Here is a 12,604-nt window from a genome sequence, read left to right on the forward strand (position 1 = left end):
TAATATTTGGTGTTCCAATCCTAAAAACTTCATAATTGAAAGTGGCATTATATTATTTGTAGACAACTATGGACCATGGAATTATGTAAGATAAAAATCATGATTTTTGAGAGAGATAAAAAGGAGTATCTTTCTTCTTACTCTAGGTGGAGGTACTTGGGTCTTTGTTAACTACTGATAAAAGTTGTTTCTATTCTTGAGCTTGATGGATTTGTATTCTCCTAGGCTTTCAACAAGTTCTCCTTTTGTTGAGGTATTTTAATCACTTTAACAAAAGAATGAGTAATTTGTAGCTCTATCAATTCATTCATTATGTTATAAGTCATCTTCATCATTGCATTAGCTTGTTCCTTGTATGCTATTCATTAGCTTGATGAAGGGTTGAATGAGGAGTATTATTGAATTCTTTTCCTTTACCTACTTGATTTCTAGGCTTGAACCTACTTAGTTGAGCTCTTGTTTGAATGAAATTCTCTTGATCTTTTTCATAATTTTCATGTTCATCATAGTTTTACGGAGTAAAAGTTTGTATGATCTCTTCACATTGCATGCATTCTAGGACATTTGATTCTTGAATTCTTTCATTGGTTGAAGGATCTGAGTACTCATGAAGTTCTTCAAAAGTGCCATTTTCTTTCAAAATGACTACATTTGGATTTGGCGCACAAAATGCTCTTGGTCCATGTCCTTTGGGCTTCTAATTTTAATCAATTTGTTCTCTAGAATTCAACATCACCGTTTTTCCTATTTGTCATGAGATAAGCTTATCATTTCTCTTGATAAGCTTATCTCGATGAATTCCAGTTAATTTGCAGTTTCGCCATTGCAGTCAAAACCTACTAAACATGGCCATTGAATTTCAGCCCTTGACCATTACAGACGAACCATCCACATTTTTTCAAAAATCAATGAAAACCATGGCACGGTAGAAAATCCAGAAATTCAAATTGCAGATGTGTTTTATATATTAATATGAATATGAAAATCTTGGAGCCCTAAATCAAACCCAGATACATGAACCATACACTGAAAGTGGAAAATATCTTAAAAACAGGCAAGGGCATCATATATATTCCCATAATTGAAAATTAAAATACATTACAGAGAGAAATGTTTATTTGTTTTAAGTTAAGGGGCCTTAAGCCCATGAAACTTAAAACTGCATCTACAAGTAGCCTGCACACTGCCTCTTAAGTGGCTTCTCCAAGACAGCAGAGATATACATTTCTTTGAGCTCGGGCCCTCTATCCAACTTAGGGGCAACAGACCATTTCAGCTTCTTATACCCTAGCTGCTCAATCATGGGCACATAGATCTTCAGCTGATCCTTTGTGCAGAAAAAATGATCTAGCCAGAACAGGCCTCCAGGCCTCAGAATCCTGTAGATATCATAGAGTACAAATTCCAGCAGCTGTGAGGGAATCCAATTGCTCAAGACATGCATAGAATGAGCAATGTCCAAAGTATTTTCAAAGAATGGCAGCCTCTGTGTTATAGTGATATACATGGGAATAACCCCTCTGGAGGCAATGAAACTGTTGAAGGGCCCGTTCAAGTTCATGGAAGTCGTACCTGTATGATACAGAAGAAAAGATACTGGTATAGAAATATCAAAAGCACCTGCACTTCAACTCCGCCTCAAGTAGGACACAAAAAATAAGCAAAACCTGATGCTTACTTCAATCTCTAGGGTACCAGGTTCATTGTCGGGACAAATGGTCTTCAAAGAGGTTATATCTGACCAATGAATCTCCATCTTGCTCTTCTGACCACCCTCCAAGACTTCCCAAACAAGTCTACGCTTTGCATCATAGCATTTTACCACCAAGTCTCCTTCATATCTTGAAATACGCTGGCATCATCAGCATCTTTATGTCAATGCAATCTTGCTAAATGTGCATTACTTACTACCATATCATGAGTTTCCATCAATGGCTATCAAAAGGCTTGTTCAGGTGAACAAAAAATATTTAATATGTTCTGACAAGATTGAAGAATTTAATATGCAAACTTAGCCGTATTAATTTCTTATGCATATTACCTCCCAAGAACCAATTCTCAAAACCAAGGCTGGGAAGTTTGAGGCCTTGTACTTGTCACCAATAGCCGGTCCTGGTGCACACTTTGATTCATTCTTTCTCCCCACCTCCAGGCTGGAATTATTTATAGCTAAGGGAGCTGCTGAGTTCTAAATTGGCTAAAATAACACCTGTGCTGAATGGCCATTTAAGGCTTGGTCTGGTAGTGTTTCATTTGTACCATACTTCATTACCTGCACAACAATACAAATATTATTCTGAATATGCTTTAAGCAATGCTTTCACCAAGTGATCTGTTAGAACTATTAGATGGTTTGTCAAACTATTTCTCAGAATTCTTTTTAAAATGCATCAAATATTTCATCAGTGAACAATAAAAAGCACATCATGCAATCCACATCATCAGGCCAAAGCTTGAATGTGAAAGCTTCTGCACGAGACAGCAAATCCTCTTCGGCACCAGCTCCAAGTGAATATAACTGTTTTTTTTATTTAATGAACCTCTGTATCTAATTTCGCATGGTACTTGTGCCCAAATAACCTTTAATCTGGAAGTAAGAGATCGCTTTATGGCCATCTTAGTCGCTATTTCTGTCACAAATTTGTATAGGATAGATCCGGAGCAAATATTTCATTTGAAAGCTTTACAGCCCTTCAAAATCCATTTCATAGATCATAAAAAAGTAAAACAAAGTTATACAACCGTAGGTACGATCAGCTATTTGATTAATCACAACCAACAACAACTCCATAAGCCATTGGAAAGTCAACTACAATCAGAGAGAAGATTGTATTTATATGTGGAGCAGAGCTTATCCATGCACAAAAATCTTTAATTTTATCATAGGAAGGAATCTATTTTGAACCAGTAGCGTGTATACTTTTTTGGGGCTTCATAATATTTGGTGTTCCAATCCTAAAAACTTCATAATTGAAAGTGGCATTATATTATTTGTAGACAACTATGGACCATGCAATTATGTAAGATAAAAATCATGATTTTTGAGAGAGATAAAAAGGAGTATCTTTCTTCTTACTCTAGGTGGAGGTACTTGGGTCTTTGTTAACTACTGATAAAATTTGTTTCTATTCTTGAGCTTGATGGATTTGTATTCTCCTAGGCTTTCAACAAGTTCTCCTTTTGTTGAGGTATTTTAATCACTTTAACAAAAGAATGAGTAATTTGTAGCTCTATCAATTCATTCATTATGTTATAAGTCATCTTCATCATTGCATTAGCTTGTTCCTTGTATGCTATTCATTAGCTTGATGAAGGGTTGAATGAGGAGTATTATTGAATTCTTTTCCTTTACCTACTTGATTTCTAGGCTTGAACCTACTTAGTTGAGCTCTTGTTTGAATGAAATTCTCTTGATCTTTTTCATAATTTTCATGTTCATCATAGTTTTACGGAGTAAAAGTTTGTATGCTCTCTTCACATTGCATGCATTCTAGGACATTTGATTCTTGAATTCTTTCATTGGTTGAAGGATTTGAGTACTCATGAAGTTCTTCAAAAATTCCATTTTCTTTCAAAATGACTACATTTGGATTTGGCGCACAAAATGCTCTTGGTCCATGTCCTTTGGGCTTCTAGTTTTAATCAATTTGTTCTCTAGAATTCAGCATCGCCGTTTTTCCTATTTGTCATGAGATAAGCTTATCATTTCTCTTGATAAGCTTATCTCGATGAATTCCAGTTAATTTGCAGTTTCGCCATTGCAGTCAAAACCTACTAAACATGGCCATTGAATTTCAGCCCTTGACCATTATAGACGAACAATCCACATTTTTTCAAAAATCAATGAAAACCATGGCACGGTAGAAAATCCAGAAATTCAAATTGCAGATGTGTTTTATATATTAATATGAATATGAAAATCTTGGAGCCCTAAATCAAACCCAGATACATGAACCATACACTGAAAGTGGCAAATATCTTAAAAACAGGCAAGGGCATCATATATATTCCCATAATTGAAAATTAAAATACATTACAGAGAGAAATGTTTATTTGTTTTAAGTTAAGGGGCCTTAAGCCCATGAAACTTAAAACTGCATCTACAAGTAGCCTGCGCACTGCCTCTTAAGTGGCTTCTCCAAGACAGCAGAGATATACATTTCTTTGAGATCGGGCCCTCTATCCAACTTAGGGGCAATAGACCATTTCAGCTTCTTATACCCTAGCTGCTCAATCATGGGCACATAGATCTTCAGCTGATCCTTTGTGCAGAAAAAATGATCTAGCCAGAACAGGCCTCCAGGCCTCAGAATCCTGTAGATATCATAGAGTACAAATTCCAGCAGCTGTGAGGGAATCCAATTGCTCAAGACATGCATAGAATGAACAATGTCCAAAGTATTTTCAAAGAATGGCAGCCTCTGTGTTATAGTGATATACATGGGAATAACCCCTCTGGAGGCAATGAAACTGTTGAAGGGCCCGTTCAAGTTCATGGAAGTCGTACCTGTATGATACAGAAGAAAAGATACTGGTATAGAAATATCAAAAGCACCTGCACTTCAACTCCGCCTCAAGTAGGACATAAAAAATAAGCAAAACCTGATGCTTACTTCAATCTCTAGGGTACCAGGTTCATTGTCGAGACAACTGGTCTTCAAAGAGGTTATATCTTACCAATGAATCTCCATCTTGCTCTTTTGACCACCCTCCAAGACTTCCCAAACAAGTCTATGCTTTGCATCATAGCATTTTACCACCAAGTCTCCTTCATATCTTGAAATACGTTGGCATCATCAGCATCTTTATGTCAATGCAATCTTGCTAAATGTGCATTACTTACTACCATATCATGAGTTTCCATCAGTGGCTATCAAAAGGCTTGTTCAGGTGAACAAAAAATATTTAATATGTTCTGACAAGATTGAAGAATTTAATATGCAAACTTAGCTGTATTAATTTCTTATGCATATTACCTCCCAAGAACCAATTCTCAAAACCAAGGCTGGGAAGTTTGAGGCCTTGTACTTGTCACCAATAGCCGGTCCTGGTGCACACTTTGATTCATTCTTTCTCCCCACCTCCAGGCTGGAATTATTTATAGCTAAGGGAGCTGCTGAGTCCCCTTCAGAAAGATTCATTTGAATAAGTTCTATGAATGAAGGTGTTTTCTTCAGCGTTAAACCCAATGGACTAGCCTCCTCGAATGGATGCAACAAAAATCTTGGAGAGAATGCCGTGCTTGTTACAGGGCTCCCCTGCTAATCCACCAAAACATGAAATAGAAGCATCATTGCCAAAGAGAATAGAAGGTAGATACAAAAACAAACTAAGGAAATCCACACCATGCAATGCATCGGCGAAGTTTTGTAGAAGCACACAACTTTCTTAAATTCCTCAACAATGTCAAAAGACATATTTTCAATTCTTGATACCCTACAAAAAAAATCAAGATTCTCAAGACATTCAAAACTTATTAATGACCAACCAGGTAAAAACAAAAATCTATTTGAGGTTGTAAACAAATTTAGAGTGCCACTAATACGGCAAACATCGTATTATTGACGATTTAAACAAATTTTGGGCAAAAACGTTTTTTGAGCAAATGATGTTTTATTTAATTTTGCCCAACAGAATTTCAGGGCTCAAACATAGCTTCATACTTGTAAGTCACCAACATTTTTGAAGTACTCTGGGAGGTTTCAACCAATTGCTTATCCATTTACACTTTCATTCATAACAGTCTTGGTGACCCAGGGTACTCTTCAAATCACTTTTCTCAAAACATTTCAACATAGTCGTTGGCAAAAGGGAGGTGAATTGAATAGTTAAAAACTTAAAAAATCTTTTACTCCACCTCTACAGGTCCTAAGGAGAGATGTTTATTTGGTTTTACACTAGCAAAGCTCAAGGCTCAATCTTAACTTTATGCTTATGTTCCACTCACGTTATAGATGAGGCTTAGCAGTTCTGCATAAATTTTCAAACATCATAGCCTTTGGAAAAAGGGAGGTAAATTGAATGGTTAAAAACTTAAAAATCTTTAACTCCATCTCCGCATGTCCTAAGGAGAGATGTTTATTTGGTTTTGCTTTCTAGATGTGGCTTAGCAGCTCTGCACCAGCTTCTTAGAAATTTTCAAACATTTCATTTCACTCATTGCAATCATGGTGAACCAGGTCCCTCTCCAAATCACTCTCCCCAACTCCATCTGTATTCTCACAGGCTGATGATATGGATACCTTTAGGCTCCTTTCGGCCTAGAGACCAACCCTGATCCATTTATTTCAAAAATAAAGACTCACCCAAAGCAAACTACACTCCATAAAAATGAAAAGAACAATGAATATGTCCTGTAACAACCATAGGATTAAAGTCTATTTGTTGGTTTTATAACTCATACTACAACATATAATCAAACTCAACATAATCAATGATGGGTATGTTCATGTAGGCCAGATTCGTAATAAAAAAAAAGCTAAAACTCAAATAAAGGACTTGAAAAATAAAAATATAAACAATGAGCATTATTCACTGGGAAAATTACCAGATGATACTTGGTGCGCTTGTGTCTCAGATGGCGTTCTTCACCAGCAGTTTCATCCGCATCTATTTTTGTAGTGCCATCGTGATATTTAGTCATAAGATCGCTAGCCATGATTGCTAAAAACTCTCTCCTAAAACCCGGCTCCATTTCCACCACGGTTAAATCCAGGCCCAAAAACAAGGTTCAGTTCTTATTATTGTTATCATAAAAGCTGCCCTAAATTGCTCCCTGCACCATGATGCCGCTTCACCCGAACTAAAATATATATATAATCAAGCTGAATATAAATAAAAGACAAGCTCCCAAGCTCGATTTTCCCTATTCTGCCATTATGTTAATTAGCACATTCAATCAAAATCATCAAATTGGCAGCAACCTGCAAATCCACTTATTCTTCTCTCAATAACCTCCTTTCTGCAGATTTCAAAGCTCGATTATAACTGAAACCCAAAGCTCGATTATGACTGAAACCCAAAGCTCGATTATGGCTGAGACCCAATTCACCTAGTACAGAGCAGATAAGAGAAATTTGATCGAAGCCTCGAAAAAAAGGAGGAGGGAATGCCAATGGCTGAGTGGGTTTCTAATCAATTTGTCTGCGTTCGAATCGGAGGAAATTTTTTGACAACAAAATGGAAAGGCCCATCGATAGTTCCTGAATGATGATACCCAGTGGCAATCTCGATGATACCCAGTGGCCCTCAGGCAGGAAGAAAGACACGAAACCAAGAAGAAAGACACGTTTCATCACTACGAAGACACGTTTCGGTTCAGTGACTGTGAAGAGTTTCGGTTCAGTCACTGGGAAGAGTCTCATCGCCAGGAGGCCTGACGTTTCATGGCCCATTGCCAGATCCTCCCTCTCTGTCTTCCAGCTGGTGGAAAAAAACAGATTAAATCATTTTATGAAAAAAATAGATTAAATCAACGACAGAAAACACCCCAATCGTCTAACACACAGAATCAATGGTTCAGAATTGCACACGTCACATTTTAGGGATGTCTTTCTCAGAGGGAACGCCTTACGGCGTAATAATAAGACGTTAAATAGAAAAAATAGAGTTGGAGAACCAAATTTAAAATTGTAAGAGCTAGAAATGTAGAAAAGTCATGAATTGGGTGGAAGGAGAAGTAGAAACCTCTATAAGGTTTTGTTTTGAGGTGTCAGTAGCAACAAAGACTAGAACTCTTTCGTGCTTTTTTGATAGCTAAGTGCATATGATTACCAACAAACAAGATTGCTTCTCTACATAGTTGAGTCATCGATGAAGATATAAGTGCTTTTCTTCATTGATTTGAAGGACTTGAGTCATGAACGATTGCATGTGTCGATAGAGCATGAGGGTTCCTTGATACTTTGTATAAACCAAATGTTGAACCATATATGTCATTTACTCATCACAAATATAACCTCTCTTCTGCTTGGCCTCATCCTGAGATACTAAGGTGTTGCTTGACATCACGTAGGTAGGAGTAATGAAAAGATCTAGCAGGGTCCCCCATTGCCAATTCTACTTTGGTAGAGCATAATAGAGATTTCCCTTGACTTCTTCTCGAGGAGCCATTATAGACCAATGCCGAAGAATTAGCTGAGAAAGTGAGACATACAAATAATCAAAATGGAAGGGTTACCAAGTACCAAAGGAAACAACATACCAGAGACCATTTAACCCACAATCTATAAACATAATGTACTAACACCAAAAGGAAAGTCGAACATATCCAACATGAATAGGATTAATGACACATGAATTGTCCATGATAATCATAGAGTTTCAAACCATCATCCAAGAGACATTCACGTGTACCTACTTAAGATATGATAAGTTGCTAGAAGCCACATGCAAAGGGAATGTTGCAAATGAACATGTAGAGCTACTCTCTTCACCCATTTTTTTTGCCACATGCATTGTGTGACTTAGAATTGATCACCTTATCACCCTGTAAGGGGGATTTAAATTTTCCATTTTGATTATAACAAAAGAGGTCATCTTGATTAGGTAAGTTTCATAGGGTTGAAAGTATGAAAAATAAGTAGACAAAAACATCTCTTAAATTAACATCGAATTTGTGACATTTTGAAATTTTTCAAGTTATATATATATATATATATATATATATATATATATATATATATATATATATTTGGGGCAAGAGAATGTAGAGAAATGAATGGCAATATTCTATAATGAAAAATATAGAAAATATTCTTGATAATGAATATTTCAAATATTACTTCAAATAAATTGGAGGTTAATCTTAGACAAGCCAAATAAATTGACTTGTGCCTACTGAAAACTATAATGAATGAGCATCAAAACCATTTGAGAACCACTTGCTTCGAAAGGGCTATGTTTATATACTTGGCTTCTTGCTTTCTGTGATTCGCTTATAGCTCATTTCCACCCCTACACTATTATTTCAAACAAACTAGAGGCCAATCTTAAACATTTGCTACTATTATGTGTATGCAAATTGTTATATAGTACTCATATCATAATATATTAGACTTTATTATGTGAATGCACTAAATTATATTTTCAACATTAATACATATCAATTTCAAGATATACTAAATTCTCCAAAATTAAAACCTTATTAATATGTGTTAATAATTATATGAATATATCTAATAAAACATTGAAACCTTAAAATCCATTCATTTATAAAATATGAAACAAATTAAATATACTTAATATTAACATCTTTGTAAAATAAAATTTACATATATAAATCATTGTTCTAGTTTGCAATGGAACAAAATCTAAATAATACTACTCTAGTAATATGAAAATATAATAGATTACTAGTTGAGTTCAAAATAATGTAAAACGAATGCACTGCAGATTCAATTTTGCATATGGATGAATTCGGTGAAAAATTTATCCTTTTGAAGCCATAGCAAATTCCTTCTCCTCATATAAGAATTGATCAATTTGTCCCAAGTTTAGCTCAATTGCTTTGGCATTGATGGGTTCATGGCCTCATTGTTTTTTTGGGTGGTGGGCGGGGGGGGGGGGGGTGTGTTTCCGCACCCCTACTACCTTTATGAAACAGTAGGAGATGCAGGTGTATCGTGGCATGACCTTGCTACAACACCTCATCAATCTTCTCTTATTATTCGTCAATAAACTCTTCACACGAGTTCTCCAATCTTAGGAAAGACAATTGTTTCCTTCCTAAGGTAGTCCAAAACCCCCGATATGAAGTAAAATTGGAAAATATCATGGACTACATCCAATACATGTAGGATCATGCTTTGATCTGTAAATTTATTGGAATATGGTCGTCCGAAAAGGATCTAACCTCATGGATAAAAAACAAATGGTAACTAAAAAGGTACATTGTGCTTCAGTTGGTGGCCAATCATTTATTTACCGTAGCCTTTGAAATCTAGAGGATCACACCAAGATCTTTGAAAATGGGCCATACTTCCTCAACAATGCGAGTCTTTTCCTATTTTGGGCCACCAGATACAACCTAGAAAATGAGAATTTTATGGTTTCACTGATATGGATATGGTTATATGCATTACTAATAGAATATTGACAAGAGGAGGTTTTAGAATATATAGGCAACAAAATAGGATCTTTCATAAACAAATTTAGAGGTGACGAAAACCAATAGATATATAGACTACGTTATAATATGTGTATATATAAATATATCTCAACCTCTATCGAAATCCATTGAGATCTCCTTCTATAATGAAGACATTGTTCAACCAATTGGCTATGAGCATGTTCCTTTTCAGTGTCACTGATGTCATTATATGGGCACTTATTCAAGGATTTCCTTCTTGTACTCCCTCAACCGCCCATTCAACCTTAAATGGTGGTTGATATGGATGGATTCGAGCAACCATAGAAGGAATAAAATAACCTAGACCTCTAACCCTAAGGAGACCCTTCAGGTTAACAACAAGTTCAACAAGTGAGAAAAAATGGACACTCAGTAAAAAGACTCGAAAAACAAAATGGAGAAAATGGTGATCGAGGAGACCACAAAGTAGGACAACACAGCTAGGAAAGAGGAAAAACCAAATCCCAAAGAGGAATATGTTGAAAAATAAATAGAGATACCAAATGCAGAGATTGCAAGTTAGGAGAATAGGTCTCACACTACGCTACTGGTAAATGAGGAGGAGTTGGTGGACATGGAAAAAGAGGAACACGGCTTTTCAAACATGTTGGAGGAACTCCATAGATGTAGATGTTGCATCAAACTTTCTCAAAGTGCAACATTCCTCAGAGGATTCATGCTCTTCCTCTAGGCGACCAGATAAAAAAGTATCATCTTCAACACAAAGGAATACTCCCAAGCCAGCTTGAGAGGAGAAGTGATGCAGAAGGAAAACAAGATAGGAGCTTATTCAACAAATAGGCACTTTTTTAGCCAATTTGGGTAAAGTCACATTGCTTTCAAACATATTCTTAATCACCCCTACCTTCTCAATAAAACTCATTTCTTAAAATATAAGCATCTCAACTACAAATGGAAGAAACGACTCCTTAATAGTATGTATTAAATTACTACCATTCATACAAAAGAATAAACAGCTTCAAAATCAATCCATCATTATTCTTTATTTATTTTTATTTTTATTGTAAATTATTTTACTATCTTTTATATTTTTTTCAATTTTTTATTATTATTTAGAAAATTATAATAATATTATTTAATATTAATAAACAATAAAATATAAATTTTCATAAGATATACCATATTTAATACTTAAAATTGTGATACATTTATACTTAAAATGAAATGCATTTATGTTACTCGATGTAATGCATTTTATTATTAATTATGTATACTTGATATCATGTATTTTATTATTGATTTTATGGATTAATAAACAAATAAAAAAATGCTCTGCGTTTTCTGAAGCGTCTTTCTTATGGAATATATGTTTTTAATTTAATTTAAACAACATTGAATTGCATAAAATAATCAAATGATTGAAATGATAAGAGAAATTTTAATTCGTACTTCCACATTCTTTAAAGCAACTTTCTCATAGAATATCTGTTTTTAATTTAATTTAAACAGCATTGAATCGCATAAAATAAATAAATGATTGAAATGATACACTCCAATTTAAGTTAATTAAATAATTACTGATTACATCATCAAATATTATTTTAAAAGTCAATTAAAGATTTTATTTATAACCAATAAAATTGAATTGAATATGGTTTTTGCATTACATAATTTGGCTTTAATAGTTTTGAAGTTGCGATGCGTTTTATATTATAATATATTATTGTAAATATATAACATTTCAAGCAAATAATTTGAAGGTGTTTTAAGACTATGCATTTATAATACAATGGATAATAAAGGTGGAATGATGAATTGAATGGATAATAAAAGTGGAATGATAAATTGAATAAGGATGTTTAGCTTAGTTGGTAATTCAAAACAAATGAAATTGTGGAAACTCGAGAGACCCAGGTTTAAATCTTGTTATAGTAATTCGAGTGGAGAGGAGGGTAGGTTGTAACTCCCCAAAGGTTTTTTTGTATTTACGTGTCAGGCAGTTGTTGGGTTCTTCTGGGTCAAAAACAAAAAGAATATGTTTCTCTTCTATCTATTATAACTTGCATAATCCGAAACATAACATAGTCGAAAGCAGGGGAAGGAGACACCTAAGAGAATAGAAGGTAGAAGTAAGGTAGAGTTGTCGAATTCCCATAACATAAACTCATGCAAGCAACAAATGTTGAGAGAAAAAATGGTCATCTCTCCGCCCTTGAAAGTGTGGGTGGACTCGCCTATTAAACATCTTGGTGAGAGCAGTGAGAGAGAAGATTTGTCCAACCATTTGTTAGCTAAGGAGCATCACCATATTATTCTTGTTAGTTGCATTCCTAGTATGAGTTGCTGACAATATCATTTGCATGTAATACATGGTTGACTGAATTTGACAACAATGGATAATGGGATGACATGGTGACCAAATATACAACGAACACGATAACTGTGCAGGGAAAGAGGAATTGTGCAGTTTCAGGAAGGCATGCGTAGGGGAAGAGGAGTTGCATGCAGGTGTGA

The 12,604-nt window shown here is 35.1% G+C and overlaps 1 long non-coding RNA gene across 1 annotated transcript; it reads right to left on the reverse strand.

Moving 5' to 3' along the window:
• Positions 1 to 1,316: 1,316 nt before the first annotated feature.
• Positions 1,317 to 1,706, reverse strand: LOC149223027 (uncharacterized). Its single transcript, XR_016248944.1, has 2 exons — positions 1,573 to 1,706; positions 1,317 to 1,379 (listed from the first exon to the last, which is right to left on the reverse strand). It is a non-coding gene; the product is annotated as an uncharacterized LOC149223027 (long non-coding RNA).
• Positions 1,707 to 12,604: the final 10,898 nt, after the last annotated feature.

Source organism: Pinus tabuliformis, chromosome Q (genome assembly GCF_031772625.1).
Source record: "Pinus tabuliformis cultivar Carrire ecotype Pingquan chromosome Q, CPIR1, whole genome shotgun sequence".
Lineage (NCBI taxonomy): Eukaryota > Viridiplantae > Streptophyta > Pinopsida > Pinales > Pinaceae > Pinus > Pinus tabuliformis.